The 21,486-nt window shown below is 45.2% G+C and overlaps 1 protein-coding gene across 11 annotated transcripts in view; it reads right to left on the bottom strand.

Moving 5' to 3' along the window:
- The window catches only part of JCAD (junctional cadherin 5 associated), an 89,386-nt gene that overhangs the window by 26,514 nt on the left and 41,386 nt on the right, over positions 1-21,486 (bottom strand). For 2 of the 11 annotated variants that reach the window (XM_034760161.1, XM_034760165.1), the window contains exon 1: positions 19,169-19,440. The exons of 4 other annotated variants lie outside the window; for them this stretch is intronic. The gene's annotated coding sequence lies outside the window, so the exon portion shown is untranslated. Of the gene's footprint in view, positions 1-15,477; positions 15,545-19,168; positions 19,442-21,486 lie in introns of those variants that run through there. 5 more of the 11 variants (XM_034760167.1, XM_034760160.1, XM_034760162.1 and 2 more) reach the window with 5 other exon arrangements.

The following is a 21,486-nucleotide window of genomic DNA, read 5'->3' on the forward strand; positions in this document are numbered from 1 at the left end:
CCACATCAAGAGAGAACTGGTTCTACAGGAATCAGTATTCCATGCTTTGTGCCTCCCCCTTTGCTGCCTTGGAGTCTATGGGCTTCAGAACCAGGACGACTCAGGGCAGCCACCTATATGCCATCCCGAATCCAGAGACTGCAGAAGCTTCAGCCTCCCCCCAGTGGCAGTCAATGGCACTGCACACTGCAGTACCTCAGCTGTGCTACACAGCTCTGTCTCCAGCATAGCTGACATTATTGATAGGGCTTAGTTCCATTAGCTCCCAGTAAGACTAGTATAAATGGAGTCAGGATAGATTCAGAATGGAAGACAGTGCAATGGGTTGAGTGCTAGACTGTGACTTGGGAAACCTCAGTTCAATTTCTTCCTCTGACACACACCTTCTGTGTGACCTGGGGCACGTCCCTTGCTTGTTCTGTTCCTCAGATGTCCATCATAAAATAGGGTTAGCAGCACTTCCCTCCTTCACAGGGGTATTGTGAGGATAAATACGTTAGAGATATTATAGGTACTTATATTGCTCCCATTGCTAAAACATAGAAAGGATCCAGCCCCATGTACACATACTGTACATATTGGCAATTTTCCTAGTGTTTCAAAGCCAAGGTTTCTACTTTTCAGGTGGGAGGCCAGTTCCTTTTACTAGGAGTAAGTGGATGAAATTAAGAAAAGGAAGATGTAGGTCCAATATGAGGAAACATTCCTGACTGCAAGATCTCTAATCCTGTGGAACAGTTTCTAATAGAAAGGGGTGGAAGCCCTGATTATTTTTGGTCCTGGTCTACACTATGAGTTTAGGTCAAATTTAGCAGCGTTAAATCGAATTAACCCTGCACCCGTCCACACAATGAAGCCATTTATTTCGAAATAAAGGGCTCTTAAAATCGATTTCTGTACTCCTCCCCGATGAGGGGAGTAGCGCCGAAATTGACATTGCCCTTTCGAATTAGGGTTAGTGTGGCTGCAATTTGAAGGTATTGGCCTCCGGGAGCTATCCCACAGTGCACCATTGTGACAGCTCTGGACAGCAATCTGAACTCGGATGCACTGGCCAGGTAGACAGGAAAAGCCCCACAAACTTTTGAATTTCATTTCCTGTTTGCCCAGCGTGGACAGCACAGGTGACCACGCAGAGCTCATCAGCACACAGGTAACCATGCAGTCCGAGAATCGAAAAAGAGCATCAGCATGGACCGTACGGGAGGTATTGGATCTGATCGCTATATGGGGAGAGGATTCTGTGCTAGCAGAACTACGTTCCAAAAAGACGAAATGCCAAAACATTTGAAAAAATCTCCAAGGGCATGATGGAGAGAGGCCACAATTGGTATTCATATCAGTGCAGCGTGAAAGTTAAGGAACTCAGACAAGCCTACCAGAAAATCAAAGAAGCAAATGGAAGGTCTGGGGCAGAGCCGCAGACATGCCACTTCTATGCTGAGCTGCATGCAATTCTGGGGGGGCCGCCACCACTACCGCACCTCTGACCGTGGATTCCGAGGAGGGGGTAATCTCAGGATTCTGCAGACGGGGAAGATGAGGAGGAGGAGGAGGACAAGCTTGCGGAGAGCATACAGCACTCCGTTCTCCCCAACAGGCAGGATCTTTTTATCAGCCTGACTGAAGTACCCTCCCAACCCTCCAAAGGCAGTATCCCAGACCATGAAGCCATGGAAGGGACCTCTGGTGCGTGTACCTTTGTAAATATAAAACATGGTTTAAAAGCAAGCATTTTTTAATGATTAATTTGCCCTGAGGACTTGGGATGCATTTGCAGCCAGTACAGACTACAGGAAAAGTCTGTTAACGTGTCTGGGGATGGAGCGGAAATCCTCCAGGGACATCTTCATGAAGCTCTCCTGGAGGTACTCCAAAAACCTTTGCAGAAGGTTTCTGGGCAGTGCAGCCTTATTCCATCCTCCACGGTAGGACACTTGACCACGCCATGCTAGTAGCAAGTAATCTGGTATCATTGCATGACAAAGCCTGGCAGCGTATGGTCCCGGTGTTTGCTGGCATTCAAGCAACATCCATTCTTTATCTCACTGTGTTATCCTCAGGAGAGTGATATTGTTCATGGTAACCTGGTTGAAATACGGGAATTTAATTAAGGGGACAGAGGTGGCCATTCCTACTGGGCTGTTTGCCTGTGGCTGAAAAGAAATCCTTCCCTGCAATTAGCCAAGCGGGGAGGGCATTGGCGCTGAGCTTTACACGTTTGGCTAGCAGGGATCTTCCCTGATACCAGTGACGCGGTGGGGGGGAGGGATAAAGATAATTGGATGGGGGGGGGGTTAGTTTGGTTTCTGCTGCTGCACGTTAACGGGAAAACTGCAGCACTCAACGGGCTTTGCTTGGTATGTGGGAAAGGGAGGGCGCTGCTTTTATGAAGGCTGCAGAAGCCGAAAGACAATGGCTTACCATGGCCGCATGCAAGCCGAATTCTGTTGCCCGGACCTGCGTCTGTGATCTCTAACACCAAAGCTGCAGGCACTCAATATTAAGATGCAAAATGCGACCTTATGCCGAAATCACATGTGCTATGCAATGTGAATAGTGTTGTTCACTGTGAAAGAGTATAAGCATTGTTCTGTAAAATGTATCTTTTTAAATACTTCTCTACCTTTTTTCCCTCCCTCCCGCAGCTGCAAATTTTTCAAGCCTCCCTCCTCCGTCCCGAAGGTTATCTCAGATAAGGTGGTGAAAAAAACGGACGCGAGACAAAATGTTCTCTGAAATCATGGAATCGACCCACAATGAAAGAGCTCATCTGAATGAGTGGAAGGACATGGTATCAAAGTACAGAAAAGATGCCAGTGAACATGAGGACAGGAGGGACCAACATGAGGACAGGAGAGACGCTCGAGATGAGAGGTGGCGGCAGGAAGATCAGAGGAGGCAGGATGCAACGCTTGGCTGCTGCAACGCTTGGCTACTGCGTGAGCAAACGGACATGCTCTGGCATCTGGTTGAGCTTCAGGAACAGCAGCAGGATCACAGAGTGCCGCTGCAGCCCCTGTATAACAGTCCTCCCCACTCACCACGTTCCATAGCCTCCTCTCCCAGACGTGTAAGAACGCGGTGCGGGGAGGCTCCATGCATGCTCCCACTCCACCCAGTGGGCAGCCAAAACAAAAGGCTGTCGTTATTTTGAACTTTTTTAGTGGCCTTTTTCTTCCCTCCTGTCCTCCTCCCAAACCCCACGTGGGCTACCTTGTCAGTTCTCTCCCTCTTTTTATAATCAATTAATAAAGAATACATGATTTTTAACTCATAGTGACTTTATTTCCTTTGAAAGCAAGCTGTGATCGAAGGGGGAGGGTGGGTTGCTTACAGAGAATGAGTCAATCAAGGGACGGGTTTTCATCAAGGAGAAACAAGCAGAACTTTCACACCATAGCCTGGCCAGTCACGAAACTGGTTTTCAAAGCTTCTCTGATGCGCAGCGCTTCCTGGTGTGCTCTTCTAATCGCCCTGGTGTCTGGCTGTGCATAATCAGCAGCCAGGCAATTTGCCTCAGCCTCCCACCCCGCCATAAAGGTCTCCCCCTTACTCTCACAGAGATTGTGGAGCACACAGCAAGCAGCAATAACAATGGGAATATTGGTTTGGCTGAGGTCTGAGGGAGTCAGTAACATGCACCAGCAACCCTTTAAATGTCCAAATGCACATTCTACCACCATTCTGCACTTGCTCAGCCTGTAGTTGAACAGTTCCTGACTACTGTCCAGGCTGCCCGCGTATGGCTTCATGAGCCATGGCATTAAGGGGTAGGCTGGGTCCCCAAGGATAACTATAGGCATTTCAACATCCCCAATGGTTATTTTCTGGTCTGGGAAGTAAATCCCTTGCTGCAGCCGTTTAAACAGCTGAAGACGCGAGTGTCATGAACCCTTCCCGGCCATCCCACGCTGATGTTGGTGAAACGTCCCTTGTGATCCACCAGTGCTTGCAGCACCATTGAAAAGTACCCCTTGCGATTTATGTACTGGTTGCCCTTGTGCTCCGGTGCCAAGTTAGGGATATGGGTTCCATCTATCGCCCCACCACAGTAAGGGAATCCCATTGCAGCAAAGCCATCCACTATGACCTGCACATTTCCCAGAGTCACCTTTGGTAGCAGCAGCTCAGTGATTGCTTTGGCTACTTGCATCACAGCAGTCCCCACAGTAGATTTGCCCACTCCAAATTGATTCCTGACTGACTGGTAGCCGTCTGGCATTGCAAGCTTCCACAGGGCTATCTCCACTCGCTTCTCAACTGTGAGGACTGCTCTCATCTTGGTATTCTGGTGCTTCAGGGCAGGGGAAAGCAAGTCAAAGTTCCATGAAAGTGCCCTTATGCATGCAAAAGTTTCACAGCCACTGGGAATCATCCCAGACCTGCAACACTATGCGGTCCCACCAGTCTGTGCTTGTTTCCCGGGCCCAGGATTGGTGTTCCATGGCTATAACCTGCCCCATTACCAGCATGATCTCCAAAGCGCCGGGGCCCGCGGTTTGAGAGAATTCTGTGTCCATGTCCTCATCACTCTTGTCGCCGCGCTGCTGTCGCCGCCTCCTCCTCGCCTGGTTTTTCAGGTCCTGGTTCAGCATAAACTGCACGATAGTGCGTGAGGTGTTTACAACGTTCATGACTGCTGACTTGAGCTGAGCGGGCTCCATGCTTCCCGTGGTATGGCATCTGCAGTGTTCACCCAGGAAAAAAGGCGTGAAACGGTTGTCTGCCATTGCTTTCATGGAGGGAGGGGTGAAGCTGTACCCAGAACTACCAGCGACAATGTTTTTTGCCCCATCAGACATTGGGATCTCAACCCAGAATTCCAATGGGCGGGGAAGACTGCGGGAACTATGGGATAGCTACCCACAGTGCAACACTCCGTAAGTCGATGCTAGCCTCGGTACATAGACGCACACCGCCAAATTAATGTGCTTAGTGTGGCCGCATGCACTCGACGTTATACAATCGGTTGCCAAAAATCGAATTCTGTAAATTCGGAGTAATCCCGTAGTGTAGACATACCCTATTGCTGTCCACTTGAAATCTAAGCAGTTTCAGAGAATGAGTTAAACGTAGTTTCAAGTAAAGCACGTGTCCTTGAGTTCGCCAGCCAATTTGTTGTGGTTTCACACTAACATTTTCTTTTAAAATGTTTTTAATCACACTTGTTTGTGTGGATGTTTTGTACAACAAAAAGGAAACCAACTGACTGACCAGATGGGAAAAACAATGAAATTGTCTATGTGCACAGTGATACCAAATGCACAAACTAAGCCAATGGAAAAAGAGAGAGAAATCCCCCTTCTTAGCTTCTTTCAGTCATGGTATCTTAGCAGCTATTTTTAACAGTAGTAGGTACAAAACTTTCAGACAGACGTGGGATTTTTAAATTGACAAATCCCTTTAAAAGTAACTGAAATAAAACACTAGTGAATGTAAAATGGGGACAATTGGACACTGGCAAGGAGATGGCCTAGATAATTGAATAAATCTTTCCCATCTCCCTGGTTTATGAAACAGTGGGGAGGGATTTTACTCCTGGCAATATGACAAAGAATTTATCCTGCTCATTCCCTCTACTACTGTGATTCAGAGGCAGGCAGGAAAGGGTGTGTCCCACCATAGTGACACTGAATTCTTAGAATCACATCCAGTTCTAGACTGGCTCCAAAGTGGTAATGCAAAGAATTTGGGTCAAAAGTGTGTGAGAGTGTATTCAGGGCCGGTGCAAGGATATTTTGCGCCCTAGGCAAAACTTCCCCCTTGCACCACCCTCTCCCCTCCCGCCAGAGTATCGCTTATTATAAACTTTCAAAAAATGAATACAGTGGAGTCACATCTTATGCGGGGGTTAGGTTCTAAGGTTAGTGTGTAAGAGGAAAATTGAATACAGTGAAAATTACCATAAAGTACGGTACACACATTATACACAGTATACACTAGAACAGGGGTCCTCAACCTACGGCACGCGTGCCAAAGGTGGCATGCGAGTCGATTTTTTTTAATGAGCTGAATTTTTTTAAAATGAGCCCACTGCCGCCCTGGGGTTCCGTTCACTCAGCCAGCAGCAGGTTGAGCGGGACCAGCAGCAGGCCGAGCAGGGTGGCGGCCGGGACCCAAGCTGGCAGGAGCCGGCTGCCGGTCTGGGGTTCCGTCCGCCGGCTCCTGTCAGCCGGGGTCCCGGCCGCCGGCCCGCTCAGCCTGCTGCCGGCTGAGTGAACGGAAGCCCAGGCTGGCAGCGGGCTCAGTGGCAGCCAGGACCCGCAGCCTGCCATTAAAAAAATCGGCTCGCATGCCACCTTTGGCACGCATGCTGTACGTTGAGGACCCCTGTTCTAGTGTATACAGTGTATACTATGTATACTGTGTGTACTGTATTTTATGGTAATTTTCACTATACGCGATTTTCCTCTTATGCACGGACCTTAGCACCTAACCCCCAGGTAAAATGGGACTCTACTGTAGTGTAAAAAAAATTTGGGGGCACCGCTTTTTGGAGCCCGCAAATCTTGGTGCCCTAGGTGGCTGCCTAGTTTCCCTAGTGGTTATACCGGCCCGGAGTGTATTGGAAGGGTTGGGAGCGATACCTTGGCTCCATGATAGCAGACCAGGAGCACTATTGATCAAGCCTTGAAGAGGATCAGCAGACTGCATGTTAATGAAGAGAACCTGTAAAGCAACGGGCTGCAATTCATTAGAGTCTAGTTTAATACACAAGATCTCAGCTTCCTTCAAAGTCTGCTTGGCAGGAGACGGTGGAGCTTCTGTGGAGAAGGGTTCCTGTGAACAGCAGATGATCATGAATCTTTCAGCCCAAGAGAGTGAAAGCTACCATTCTGAAGCTGACTGGGGAAAAAAGTTGCTATCATGATACCCCATCAAAGAGTATAACACTCAGTAACAATCAATATTTCATGCATATGGACAGGATTAGATTTCTGTCTGCATGTCATCTCATCCATAGTATACACAACAAATTAAAGAAACAGGTGCAGAAGTTCTCACCCAAGAGCAAAAAGAGAACAGGATTTAACACCACATCAAAATAAAAAACTCAGCTCAAGGCAGAAATGAACATGACATAAGAGGGATAAAAAGGAGACTAGCCACTGGATCCATCCAAAATTTTTTGCACAAAAAGTTACCTAAGGAAAAATGGCTTTTTACTGAAAACAGAACTTTTTGTAAAATATTGTGTGACAAAGTTCCTCCTCTATCTTGGCGGGTCCTGCGCTTATTGGCAGATTTTCTTGCCTCAGAGATTCACCATCTGGGTTGGGGAACAGCCCAGAGACCTTCCCCTCTGGAAGAACCAACAGTCCAGGTCAATTGGGAGGTTTGGGGGGAACCTGGGCCCACCCTCTACTCCGGGTTCCAGCCCAGGGCCCTGTGGACTGCAGCTGTCTGTAGTGCCTCCTGTAACAGCTGCATGACAGCTACAACTCCCTGGGCTACTTCCCTATGGCCTCCTCCAAACACCTTCCTTATTCTCACCACAGGACCTTCCTCGTGGTGTCTGATAACGCTTGTACTCCTCAGTCCTCCAGCAGCGCACCCTCTCAGCTTCTTGCGCCTCTTGCTCCCAGCTCCTCTCACTCACACCACAAACTGAAGTGAGCTTCTTTTAAAACCCAGGTGCCCTGATTAGCCTGCCTTAATTGACTCTAGCAGCTTCTCCTTAATTAGCTCCAGGTGTCCTAATTAGCCTGCCTTAACTGGTTCTAGCAGGTTCCTGATTACTCTTGTGCAGCCCCTTCTCTGGTCACTCAGGGAACAGAAAACTACTCATCCAGTGATCGGTATATTTGCCCTCTACCAGACTCCTGTACCCCACTGGTCTGGGTCTGTCACAATTGTCAACAACTTGAACATTTTCACAAAAGTTTGTGTGATGTTAATCAAACTGCTTATTTAAACCGTGACAACATTTAAAAGTTTAATAACTATTTCAAACACAATTCTGGTAACATTTTGATAGAAAAAATTGATGAGATCCCAGAACTGGGTTTGAAAAATACATCCATTTTGAACATTGCTATAATTACAAAATCTCATGCGAAATGTTTTTTGTCTTTCAGACAGCTCCATAGGCCACTGATGGAGCCTGCTTCAGAACAGGGACATATGCTTGATCTGATTTAGTATGGTGAATGGTATCGTATGTTCAGCAATGGCACATAGCTCCCAAATACACCAGACAATTGTACTATGCAGGAAAGAAATTCCTTCTTGACCACCGTGGCAATCTCCTGATGCACTGGAGCATGAGATTTCATCAATGGCGATTAGCCAGGATGGGCAGAAATGGTGTCCCTAGTCTCTGTTTGCCAGAAGCTGGGAATGAGCGACGGGCTGGATCACTTGATGATTGCCTGTTCTGTTCATTCCCTCTGGGGCACCTGGCACTGGCCAGTGTCAGAAGACAGGATACTGGGCTAGATGGACCCTTGGTCTGACCCAGTACAGCCATTCTTATGTTCTGGTTCAGAGGTAACGTCTTCAAAAGCAGTAAGTGACTTAGGAGCCTAAATCATACTGACTTCCAAGACTCCTAAGTGCCTAAGTCCCTTTTGAATATGGGATTGGGCTTTGAAAAACTTTTCCTTGGGTCTTCAAATGTGATTTGTTACAGAAGAGTATGTAGGTTCTAATATTTGCATGGTTTTTCACAGGCACTAAGCAGTCATTTTACAAGATGGAAATGTGAGATCTAGTCCTCTCACAACATTATAGTTCCTGGATTGTGGAAATACTGTAAGAAGCTCAGATCTTGCATTATTTCACCCCAAAAATGGCTTCTTGAGGCAAAAAAGTATTTAAAACAAGACCTCAAACACTGAGCTCTCCACGTGTTGCCTGAACACATTGATTCTATTTGGCACACGCAGGGTTAACTTAGTGCTCATGGACACAGTCCTGGTTTATTATCCGATTAAGTTCTGGATGAGGAACAAATGAAAACTGTGTATATTAAAAAGCAAATGACAGCAAAATAGTGCCCCATAGGGGGTGGGGAGAGGGAAAGAGACTTTAAAAGAGAGCAATAGTTCAAGATTCTCAAACTGGGCCAGAAACTGGATGTGCAGCTTTTCTAATTTGAGGTAAGATCAACAATGCTGGAAAACAGTTTGTTTTCCCAGAGCTCATTTGTTTTGTTTGCCAATGACATCACCGTGTTCTGATAGGTTTTGCTTCCTGAGGATGCCTGTTATCTCGCCAGTGTTTCCGACTTGTCAAAGTCGGCCGGTCCAGCTCCTTAGTGCAGTGGAAACACGGGTCAAACTTTCTTTGGCTACCTCTAAGCTACAATGCTCAGAGTCAAAGAAACAAGCATGCATTAGAACACACATACACGAGCATAGTTAAGGATTAAAATCTCCAGTACCTGGATACAATGGAACCCCTGGGGGGGGGGGACATTAAAAGAGTTCCTGGTTGTGTATTATCAAACACCAAAATGCTTTGTTTGTGCATTTGTCTTGGGCCCTTAACGTTTCCTTAGCTTTAAAAAGAAAGAATGGTTCTTCTTGCCCAAAGGACGAGAGAAGATAAATGATATTGATACCATAGGACAGTATCATTGAAAGATGCACATGCTAGACCTATTGAGTGTATACAAGCAGTATTCATATTGTGAATTGAATGGCAGCGCCGCAGCGAGGTGGCAGAACTGGAGCGTGATGCACAGTGTATGTTCTATCTCATCATCCGAGTCTGATATACGTTCTCTTGTTCTCGACATATTCCATTAGAGCCTGAGCTGTAGAAATGCTGAGCACTGACCACTCTAACTGAAGCCAGTGGGAGGTGCCGTGCCCAGCATCTCTGTAAATCAGACCCTGAACGAGTAACAACCCCTGCTATGTTATATGTTCACGCCCAGCTCCCAATGACTTCAGTTGCAGCTCTGAGTGCTCAGCACTTCTGCAAATCAGACCTCAGGGTCTCAAGTCAGACACCCAGAAAATGAGGAACACGCTATAATGACCACCTGGGAAAAGTTTGGTTTAAGTGACTTGTCTATTTCCTTAGAGAGACAAGGTGGGTGAGGTAATAGCTTATCGGACCAAATTTTGTTGGCGAGAGAGAGAAGATTTTGAGCTACACAGAGCTCTTCTTCAGATCTGGGAAAGAAACTCCCAGCATCACAGCTAAATACAAGTGTTTAGCATAAGTAGTTAGCACATATTGTAAGGGACCATTCGAGGTAGAGTGATCCGCTAACACTTCTGCAGTCATAGGACAAAAAGAGCGGGTTAGCGAGCTACAGATTGTTGTAATAAGCCATAAATCCAATGTCTCTGTTCTGTCCATGAGTTTTAGTGTCTAGCAGAGTAATGAATCTAAGCTCCCAGGCTCGTCTTTTGAAAGTGTTGTGCAAGTTTCCTTTGAGGATGAGGAGTGCTCTAAAGTGATTGCTTCGTAAAAAGTGTTCACCCACAAGTGATTTTTTTCCCCGTCTTATCATTTTCCTATGTGAGTCTCCTTGCCCAGCTAGTTCCAATTCTCCTCTTCTGGCCCCTGGTCTGATCTGCCTTGCCGCTCCCCCTCACTGCCTCTCAGTTCCAGTCTGCCTCTCTGGGCTCTTCCAGAGGCGGATTAGGGTTTTGTGGGGCCGTGGGCCACAGCAAGTGGGGGCCCTTCCCCACCCCTTCCACCTGCAGTCCCCCCTACCCCTGTGCTCCTGCCAGGGCATGGGGGCTCGCCCCACCCCGCCCAGTGCTCCTGCAGGAGTGGGGCACAGTGGCTTGCCCCGCTCCACCCGCCTGGTGCTCCTGCTAGAGAGTGGGGTCGGGGCACGGGGTGCTCATTTTTCTGGGGCATCGCAACTGGCTGAGGTCTCTGGGCATGGGCCCCGTCGGCCCAGTGGCTAATCAGCCCCGGGGCTCTTCATCCAACCTCAGTCTCTTCTCACCCCCTCCTCTAGCCAGGATCCCCACTCCCTCTCTCGGTGTTCCAGTTTCCTTGTCCAGCCAAGCCCAGTCTCCCCTCCTTTGCGCAGCTTCTTATCCAATCTCAGTGGCCGAGGCCCCCTCTAAACAACCAAGGAACTGGCTTTCAGTTCACCCCCCATTTCCCTCACTGGTTCACAGTCCCAGTCTCCCCCTGGCTCCCAGTTGCCAACCAACCCCAGTCTCCCCTTCCTCATCCTACAGCTCCTAGTCCCAGCCTCCTCCCCCACCCCAACTCCCAGTCTCAGCATCCCTGTCTCTCCTCAGCTCTCAGTCTCCTTGCCCATCCAGTACCAGTCTCCCCCATCATGCTCCAACACAATGTTCCTCTCCTGCTCCAGTCCTAGTCTCAGCAGACTCCTTCTCCCAATCTACTCCTCTTCATCCTTTACCCCAGTTCAGCTTTTGTTGCCTCTACATTTCACCCAGACAGCTTCCTCATAAACTCAGACTTTAAGGTCAGAAGAAACCATCATGATCATCTAGTCTGACCTCCTGCACATTGCAGGCCACAGAACTACTCAATGTGGAATGAATAATATTAACAATGTGGGAACTGAGGCAAAGAGGTTTTGACTGACCCACACAGTGTGTCAGTGACACATCCCGAATTAGAATTTAGGATGCCTGAATCTCAGTCTTATGCTTACTCCACTGGACCACGCTACTGCTAAAATATTCCTCTGGTGTTTAAGTTCTTACAGCGTATTAACAACAACCACCACCATCACCACCACCCTGCTGTGAATATATGGTAGGGTGCAGACAAGAGAAGAAGATGGGATTGGGCATATATGGTACAAGTATAGATCCGGGGGGCAGTCCAGAAGAGGCGGTCCATTGATTCCACATAAAATATGCTAACAGGGTGGATTTTCACAGGCACGGCAAAAAGCATATATTCCTGACATAGAGGCCACACCCCTGACAAATTTCAAGTTGCTGATCCAAAACCCGGGGGCACTAGAGCTTCTCAATGAATGAAATGGCGGTAAGATTTTTTTTTTCCAGTAAGAGCAAAACAGTGTATTTCTCCCAACCTTGTTCTCAGAAACAGATAAGCTCTTTTAGCTGAAATTTTCAAAAGAAATTCATCCTGCGGCTCATACTCCGCATGGGAAATTTCAGCTCAAATGGTTAAAGTTTGGCAAAAGTTATAAGCGACTGAAAACGGGATCTTATTTGGAAGTGTTGGGCAACTTTAATAATGGGCAGTGCTAGCTTTGATGTTTTAACCTCTTCCGTTTCCCACTCCTTTTCTTTTCTGTAGCAGACAGTGTATTAAAAACAAACATTTTAAATAGGATCTGGTTTTTACCTTGACCATTTAATCTTCTTTTAAATAGTAAAATCCAATTAGACTGTACACTCTTCAGGAAAAGGAAGTGACCAAATGCAATTTAATGTTTTGTTGAACTGATTCAAAATGAAATATTTTGGGTCAGTTAAAAAAAAAAAAAGAAATATTCTGATTCAGTGGTTGGTATCAGATCACAGACACCCATCACCACAAGGCTGTTGGTTGTAATGGAAACTCTCCTAATACCATACTTCGGGGTTCAAAGGCAACAGACCTAATTGAAAAAGCATCTCTGATGATTGCAAGTAAAAAGTGTATATCAAGGTCATTGTAGACTGAGAAATGTAACTTTATGTTGGGACCCTATGTGCTCCCAGGCATGCACATCTCTCTAATTCCACTCACAAGAAGATACAAATCTGTGAATTTGCATTTAACCTTCACTGCAGACAGGAGAGTGCGTACATTTTTCCCCAAAGAGAAAGCAAAAAGTGTATATGTTCACATTCACTGAAAATCATGGTCCATATTCTACTATCAATTTCTGAGCAGATTTCCCCAATGAAATCAATCAGGTGTTGTGCCTAATAATAATAAAAAAATTGTGGCACAATATGGCTCCCAAGAAAGTTTGGAAGTGGGAGCAAAAAAATAAAAGGAAAAAGTGTTACCAAATAGACTAAATAGCGTATTTCAGAGACTGACCCTTGCCCCATAACATATTAGCACAGTGGTGGTCAGTGGAGGCACCTGAGCGGAAGCAACATTGTTACAAGAACGAGGGAATGGCTGGCAGGGCATTCTCCACTGGAGCCCCAGACCTTTGGGAATGGCTTCTGCCCAGGTCTGTAACAGCCTGAGTTTGCTAGCCTTCAGGGCATGCAGCAAAGCCTTCCTCCAGTGTTCATGAGGAGACAGGTGCTGGATAGGGTTGTTTGTGGTGATGTGGGACTCTGGTGGGAATTGAATGTGCATTGAGAGTTGAGCCATTTCTCTGGTATATATGTTGTTATTGGGTGGCCTGAGGGAATAGATCTGGGTCTGTTTAGTTATTTTGTGTATTTAAAAAGCTTGCCCAGTGTGCCCAGAGCACTGGATAAGTGCTCTTTTATTGTAGCATGCACAAATCCAGATAAGGTAAACACAAAGGCAGAGGGGGGGATCTTTGAATATTCACCATTATGATCAGCTCCAAAGAGCCGGTTTTCAGAATGTCGAGAGCTTGCTGCCATGGATGACAAAGCACCACATTACTAGTCTGAAAACAGGCCAAGAGGATTTTCTTTTTTCTGGTTTCTTTTTAATAAAGAAGGAGCGATTTTTAAACACTGTTCACTGACATTCCATACTGAAGATGTAACAGGTTCCTAGAGAAGTTGGCAGTGTGTGGTAGAAGTATTTCCTTTGACAGTTCTACTGTTGTAATAAATAGTAAAGTATTTTATTAAACAAAAAGTAAACAGCCAACTCCCTTCCCTCCGTGCCCTCTTCACCCCACCCCCTCCAAAAAAACACCTACAAAAGAAAACATGTTTTCAAACTGAGACACGTGTTCACATGCTGTTCATGCCACTTTCCATGGGTAAAATCTGTCAAAGCTTTGTTGGAACAAAATAAAGGGAACTTACATTTCTTGACTCTTAAAATTAAAGTCCTTAAGAGCTAACAGTTCCACTTTAAATACCTACATGCAAAGCCCCAATAAACTGTTCCCACACTAAACTAAGTGGATTTTTCTTCTAACCAGCAGAAACAGCTCTCAGTTTGGGCAAAACACAGAGGAGATCACCATAATTGTATTTAGTCATATGAAGTAAGAAATGTTTTAATAAGGGATCCATCACAGAGCTGGACTTTGAGATGACAGCGACATTGATTATAAAGCTTGGGCTCCATGATCAAAAGGATTACACACACGAGCATTCTCCTAATCACAGCAGGATCTGCCAGCCATTCAGGCCAGGATTCAAGAAAACAAACAAACATGTAAACACACACTTTCCCCTCCTCACAAATGTAGTTGGTGGCTTGTGATGGGGACTCTGCAGGGTTTGGCCTGGCCTCCCCTACTTTCAGACTCCTCCATAAAGATCATGTCTGCTGGAGTAAATAGAGTCTGAGCACATCTGTGTCTGCTTTGCTCACTTACTTTCACATGTTACCAGCCTCTCTTGCCTCCCGTTAGCATACTTCTACGTGGAATCAATGTCCCTCTTCTGGACTGCCCCGCAGATCTATACTTGTACCATAGATGCCCAACCCCATCTTCCTCTCTTGTCTGTGTCCTACCATATATTCACAGCAGGGCTTTTGTTGTTGTTGTCAATACGCTGCATGAACTTAAACACCGGAGGAATATTTTAGCGGTATCGCGGTCCAGTGGAGTAAGGATAAAACTGAGATTCAAGAATCCTAAATTCTAATTCAGGGGATGTCACTGACGCACTGTGTGGCCGTGGGTCAGTCGAAACCTCTTTGCCTCAGTTTCCACATTGTTAATATTATTCATTCCACATTAAGTAGTTTAATATTTGGTATCTGACAATAAGGAAAGCAGAAATTAAGGGCTAGAATACACAAGAAAAGTTATACCAAGATAATATATTGCTTAGGGTGATTTTTTAAACCTAGTGTGGATATTTATACCAATATAAAGGCACCTTACACCAATATAGATTATTCATCTTCCCACACAAGAATAAAACTATACTAGTACAACTGCAACCACGCTAGGGAAGGGTTTGTTATTTTAACTGCACTGGTGTAGTTAAAGTGGCAAATCTTTCTAGTGTAGACAAGCCCTTAGAGACTGAATAGGCAAGTGATAGCCAATCAGTACCACAGAGAAAGAGGGACTGTCCTGAATTTTCAAAAATTGCCACAAATTTTAGATGCCAACTTTAAGATATATGACTGTGTCTTTTGCATGCAAAATTAGTAGCCACTTTTGAAAATTTGGGCCAGTATAGTTAATACTATAAACATACTTCCCATCTAATATTGTCTGAGTAATCACTGGCAAATTTCAATAATGTTCTAATCATGAACTACTTGGGCAACGTACATGCTGTTGCAATTTTTCACTGTCTACTATAATCAGCACTATATTGCACAGAGACATATTTAGCTTATTCCTGCAGTAGGTGTTAAAAGATCCCATCAATCTATGTAGATATCTACATTTGGATCTTAAAGGTGGTATAAAGTTGTTGAAAGACTGACCTACCCTTTCCTTTGTAGCTGGACCTAGTGAGTAAGCTTCCCCCAGCATTCCTCAAGCCCACAGGCTCTTGAAACAAAGCACAATAGCAAGGTTTTAGCAAGTGAGATAACCCTTTCCACTCATGAAGGGGAAAACAACATCTGTTAAAACCAAACAAATTGGTGTAAGGAGTTCAGCAAGAGACCCAGAGGATTTTGAAGACATAGCTCTTGGTTGGGTCAACACACTGTGAAAAGAAAATTACAAGAGAACAATTGTTTCATACTCTGCTCTCCTACCCCTAAACTCCCTCAAGATTAATTAGGCTGGACTCTGGCCAAATTCATTAAAATAGAAGATTTGGCCAGGACCTTGCAGCCTGCTCGTAAGCAGCTCGAAAAATATGGAGAAGTTCAGAAATGCATCACCCTCCAACCAGATCTGCTTTTGGCAAAACCCAAGTTTGCATGTGCCATGTCATTGGTGTGACAGTCAGGAGAATTATTTTAAAATGATCTTTTCTTAATTAGATAGCGACGCAGAAAACATTTGCTTTTCCCCACTGAACAATAGATCCTTGTTTATTTTCCGTGTGCTCTTTAGGTCGTGAGAAAGCCAGTCAAGTTATGTATCTAACAATATACTACTGTAATCTGTTAACACTCGAAAGACTAAAACCGACAGATTCAGTCCGATTAGTATTTTCTGAGCACAGGAGACTGTTTTACAGCCAGCAATTTTGAATAATGCTACAGGAAGTGAGGACACAAACTAGGGCCCCATCCTGAAAACAATGGGCTAGACTGATTTCACAATCTGCCTTGTGCATGTAGTGGTGTGCTGCCATGCCACCAAGGAGCAGTGCATGGAAGGAATCATGCCTCAGAGATTTGCAATCCCACCCTGTGATCCAGGCGATAGTAATTTGCTATTGGTCCTTTCTACATTACAACCCCTATTCCATGGCAATTCAACTGCACGGGCTGGTGCACTGAGGAAAAAGCATAGAACCAATGTTCCTGTCACTACCCACTCTCCTGCTTTGTGGAGAATAGTGGACACACAATAAGAGTGGCAGAACCAGGTCCCAAGTGAGTAAAAGCCATGAGATTCCTCGCCAATTTGTACTGCAGTAGTTTATTCAGAAGTTGCTTATTCTGCTCTTTAACAATTGAATTTAATTGGGTCGTTATTTTCCATGTAACTATTTATAACAACAACAAATGGTAACATCTTTTTTGACTTAATGCAGACCCTTTAAAGCAATGAAAGGAAAACGGTTCAGCTACTGCTCAGGAGCGTGGCTGAATGCTTTAGGCTAGAAGGCAAGATACGCATTGCACTGTCACTAAGATTTGGTATCCTGACAACACGGATCAAAATGCTTGCTCATGCAGTTGTACTCAGATTTTTACTTAAGAGCATGAGCTGATGTGTCTTAGCTTCTGGGACTCCTAACAATGGAAAAACAATTTCTCTGAATCCTTAACAAACCCCCAATCCAGAAGAGATTCCGTAGAGACACAACAGTCCATTGGCATGGATTCGATGCCCAAATCAGGGCTATAATTTGTAGCCCAAATCAGGGCTACAATTTAAAATGTAATATTCAGCCTAACACCCAATGGAAAAACAACAGATTTTTTCTTCTCTTTGCAATGATAACTGAGTAAAGTGTAAAAGGGCCCGCTTATAATAGAAAGCACTAAGACTGATGATAAACTTTTGCAGCTTCAGGTTTAAAGCCCTGACCCTGCAAACTAATCTGTGCAAGTGGACCACCACTAAAGTCAATGGGGCTCATATGGACACAGGGGTAGCTGTATAGATCAATTTGAGGGATTAATGCCTATGACTGTATTATCACATTCTAACAATCAGGTTTTTAAAGGCAATTTTAGTTTTTAAGACAGGCATTAACTTGATTGTGACTCTTCATGGGAGTAAAGTTAAGCATGAGTTGGGTCACATTTGCAGAACCAGGGCCTTTCACCTCACTAAAAAATTCATCTCTCCTGTTCAGAAAGTGGGTTACAATGTGGGGATAGACAAGAATTAACATGTAGAAAAGGGACATGAACAGAGACAGAAGCCTCAAACTGTCATAGGCAGTACCACACAGACGCGCGCGAGCTTTTCAGGGTGAAAGCAAGTTTGTAGCTTTAAAAGAAAGAAAATAGCAAAGCAGGAAAGAAATTCAAAAGCTAGAGAGAGAGAGAGAGAGAGAGGATTGCTTCACAGTCTGTTTTCTTATTTGGTGTGCTTAGACACAAACAAGATTATGGCTCTTCACAAAAAATACTTTGCAAGATTTGGGGATTTAACTAAATGTCTTTAATTTAGTTACAAAAGCGCTGGTGTTTTTAGCGCTGCTAATTCACCCGTCATGGGGGGGAAGGAACAAAGGTTAGTTTCCAATAGCTGCCTGGTATTAACCAGCCACACATTTTGTCTCGTATGTACAAATGAGAGTAACTGATGCTTTGTTGTTATGATTGTAGAGTGGAATAATTTAGTTTTTGAAACATCCAGATGGATCCCAAGCATTAACTTTCTGTTATTCCTGGCAAGAAGCTAATGCAGGTTCTTTTATTAGTAAGCTAGTTCATGTTGCAGCAGAGCAGTCCTCTCTCTGCTATAAAGTACCTACATGTTTCATTTTATGGCTAAACTGGTAACATCTTGAGAGAGATGCTTGGAAAATCAGAGACTCTGGGCTGGCTATAGTGCTCAATAAACAATCTTTACAGCATCTCCCTTACAGGAGCTTAGTTGGGAATAATAAACACCGTAAGGAAACTTGTGGGATGTAGCAGCAAGGCACCATGAAGGAGACCTGCACAGAGGCACTTAGATTTCACAGTCACAGATTACCAAACCCTAATCCCTAAACCCTCTCTGGGAGGGGTGGTGCTTTCCGCAGCCTGGGTTAACATCATTAGTTCTTTGATGGAACATTTTAAAAGTCAAAAATGTGGGGGGAAAGTTTGTAAACTTTGCAGGGCTATCAGTACAGAAACTGAATCGGCTATAGCAGTGGTCACTGAATCAATTAACCAGCAGGTCACCTGAAGTGACCACAGGCTGCAATTTACTGCAGAAGACTCATTAGAAGCATACAGCTGACCTAAAACCTGCCCTGAAAATATGATCTCTTTCCACCGCTGTGTGGCAAGACAACCCTTTTGCTTTGCTCTGATCTTTGATTCCACCTACCCAGTGCAAAAGGGTAAGGGGCTGCTAGCAGCAGACTTTAGGTCCCCCTATGTCCAAGCCAAATGGGGAAACACATACCTCACGTAATCTTCAAACAATTGAAGGAAAGAGCCAAGCTGCTTGTAAACACGTACTCTCTGGTACTCAAACAGTTACATCTGCAACTAACACCAGCGGAGACCAGATAATCTACTGCTGCTCCAGCAAAACTATTAGTCTGGTTGAAAACGGTCAGAGCAGCATGTGCAGCATACACTCAGAGCTCCGGAACAGAGCAAAAAGCCTATGGTTTGACATGAGGAGAGAAACTTAGAGATGCAGTTAGAATCGTTGGCAGCTGCATGACAGCTTTGCAGTGGATTGGTTCGTTTTTGCAGCATGCCTTACAGAGAAACAACAAAGCCACCCACACAATTCCCTTGAACTCTTAATTCAGGCTGAATAAATTAAGTGGTTTTAACTTGGCGATGTAGGAAGAGAATGTCGCTGACTTACCAAGTGGCTCCCCCATGCTTCCCTCTGTTCTCTGCGTTTGGGAGTATTGTGAGAGAGCCCAGCCTTGCATGAAGCAGTCACTGCGGAGCATGCCTAGTGCAGACAGTTTGCCTTGCCTTTCCTCCCCAGCAGCTTAATGACTTTGAAGTGAACCTCAAGCTTCCTGGAAATTATCAAAGATTCCTCCACAACAGAAAACTTTTTTTTTTTAAAGGAATAAACCACTCTAGTTTCAACCCAGGTGGCATGGCTGTTGTGTAATTCCATCTGATCTCTCTTCATTATCACCTCTCCGAACATTCTCACCATGTGAAGTAGCTTAGCCCCCAGGATTAAGAACATTCTTGTTAATATGCTGCAGATATATTACACACACACACACACACACACACACACACCCTTCAAACGTTAATCTTCACAAACATGTGATGCTGGGTTAAGACGAATTGGGGCCCAGATCCAATCCAATCCAAGGGCTCCCCCCAAAGCAAAGAGCAGCCCACAACAAATCAAATATTCTTGCCCCCCCCCCCACCTGATAATCATCCCTCATGTCCCACGTCCCTGTGACAGACCCCCTGTGGAGCCCCTTCCTATAGATCTGAACTTTGGCTCCGGTCTTGCAACTTGTTTTGCGTAAGCGGAGGATCTTGCTGTGCAGAACAAGTTGTTGGTTTGGGGCCCTCGTGAGTTTATGGGTGTATGGGTTCCCCTCTAGCCCAAGGCCTGGATCTACAGCTCCGTGAATCCTGCTCTAAACCACCCCTATAAACGTGCTTACTTGTGCTGTGGGAAGTCAGAGTCCTGCACAGCACTTCCAGGAGGTAAAGCATACACACTGCATTTGAAAGCTAAATAAAAGGGAATGTCTGAGGAGCTCTGTGGCTGGTTAGCTTCAAGCAGATATCCCCATCACTCGAAGCAGTGTGCCTTTGCAGGCCTCCTACACAGGCGTCTAGCTATGAAGCCGAGTCAGACAGACTTCCAAATGCAGTATCCTCCCAGAAAAACAACACCAGGGAAGCAGAAAAGCCTAACTCAAGAGCACCAGCCGCCAGTTCTGACAACAGCAGACTTGCTGGGAACATCCTTCAGCATGGGGTATATTGTTTCCTTTGAGAGGACAAACAAAACACCTCCAGCTCTCCTACAGGAGCTGCTGAGTCTGTAAGTGCTGTACAGTTAATAAGAAAAACATCAGCTCTCTCTGTGCATGGAAAATCTGTAGGATGGAAGATTATAGTCTATCAAAGGGAAAATAGGATGCACTTTTAAAATTAATGCTGTCTGACAGGCTTGGCTGGTACCCAGGACAAGAAATCAAAGGGGTTCCCCTCTGGAGAAGTGCTTTTGGGGCACCTGGGAGCCAGGATACTGGTGGCAGGAAATGATAATCATTGCATGTAAGTGATGGCTGGCGAGACAGCCCTATGCTTCCAAATCCACCCACCGGCAACTTCTCCTAACTAAAACAGAATTATTTGGCTTCTTAAATGCACCCAGATAGGCCTGTTGTAATAGAATCCTGTCCCAGCTAGCTCTGTTTTAATGATACTACTACCAGAGTTGGCCCAATATGATTTGAGTAATTTAGTTGATGAATTTCATGATCTCTTTTAAAGAGGAATTGGAGGAATATTTTTTCCATCATTTGCTCAAGCGATAGAGCTGGGCAAATCATTGGTGAATAGATTCCAGCTTAGTGAAATTTTCCATATTTGAGAGTCATTTCTTTCATTATTCACTTGGCTTTACCTGCCTACCCAAAGGGCTTTGACCACGTTCATGAACGGAGCCTCACATCATCCCTGTCAAATATGTGATGCACTATAGCTCCATTACACAGCCGGGGAAACAGGAAGAGAATCTCTAAGTGACTTGCCCAAGGTCATCCAAAGAGTCTGCAAAAGAGCCAGTATAGAATACCGATTTCTGCCCCCCCATTCTTATGCTTCAGCCATAAGACCACCGTTCTCCTGGCATTGTCTATTATCTAACAAATCTTTCTTTCTTATCTAACCTGCCAGCACTTAAGCACCTGCATAACTTTCCACACGAGTTCTCCCCACTGACTCCAGTGGGATGTCACTGCCTTCAATGAAGCTACTCACATGTATAAAGTTATGTATGGGCTTAGTACCCACAGGATCAGGGTCTGTACAGAAAAAGCTGTTCTCCTTTTGCTGCTCAATGTCTGCACCATGTTTCAGCCAGCTACACTCATCATAGAAAAATTACATAGTCTCACTACAACCATAGGGGTTTTATCACAGATACTCCCTAGAGGTGATAACACAATTTGCCATAGTCAAAAGGAC

The sequence above is a fragment of the Trachemys scripta genome, chromosome 2 (assembly GCF_013100865.1).
Source record: "Trachemys scripta elegans isolate TJP31775 chromosome 2, CAS_Tse_1.0, whole genome shotgun sequence".
NCBI classification, from domain to species: domain Eukaryota; kingdom Metazoa; phylum Chordata; order Testudines; family Emydidae; genus Trachemys; species Trachemys scripta.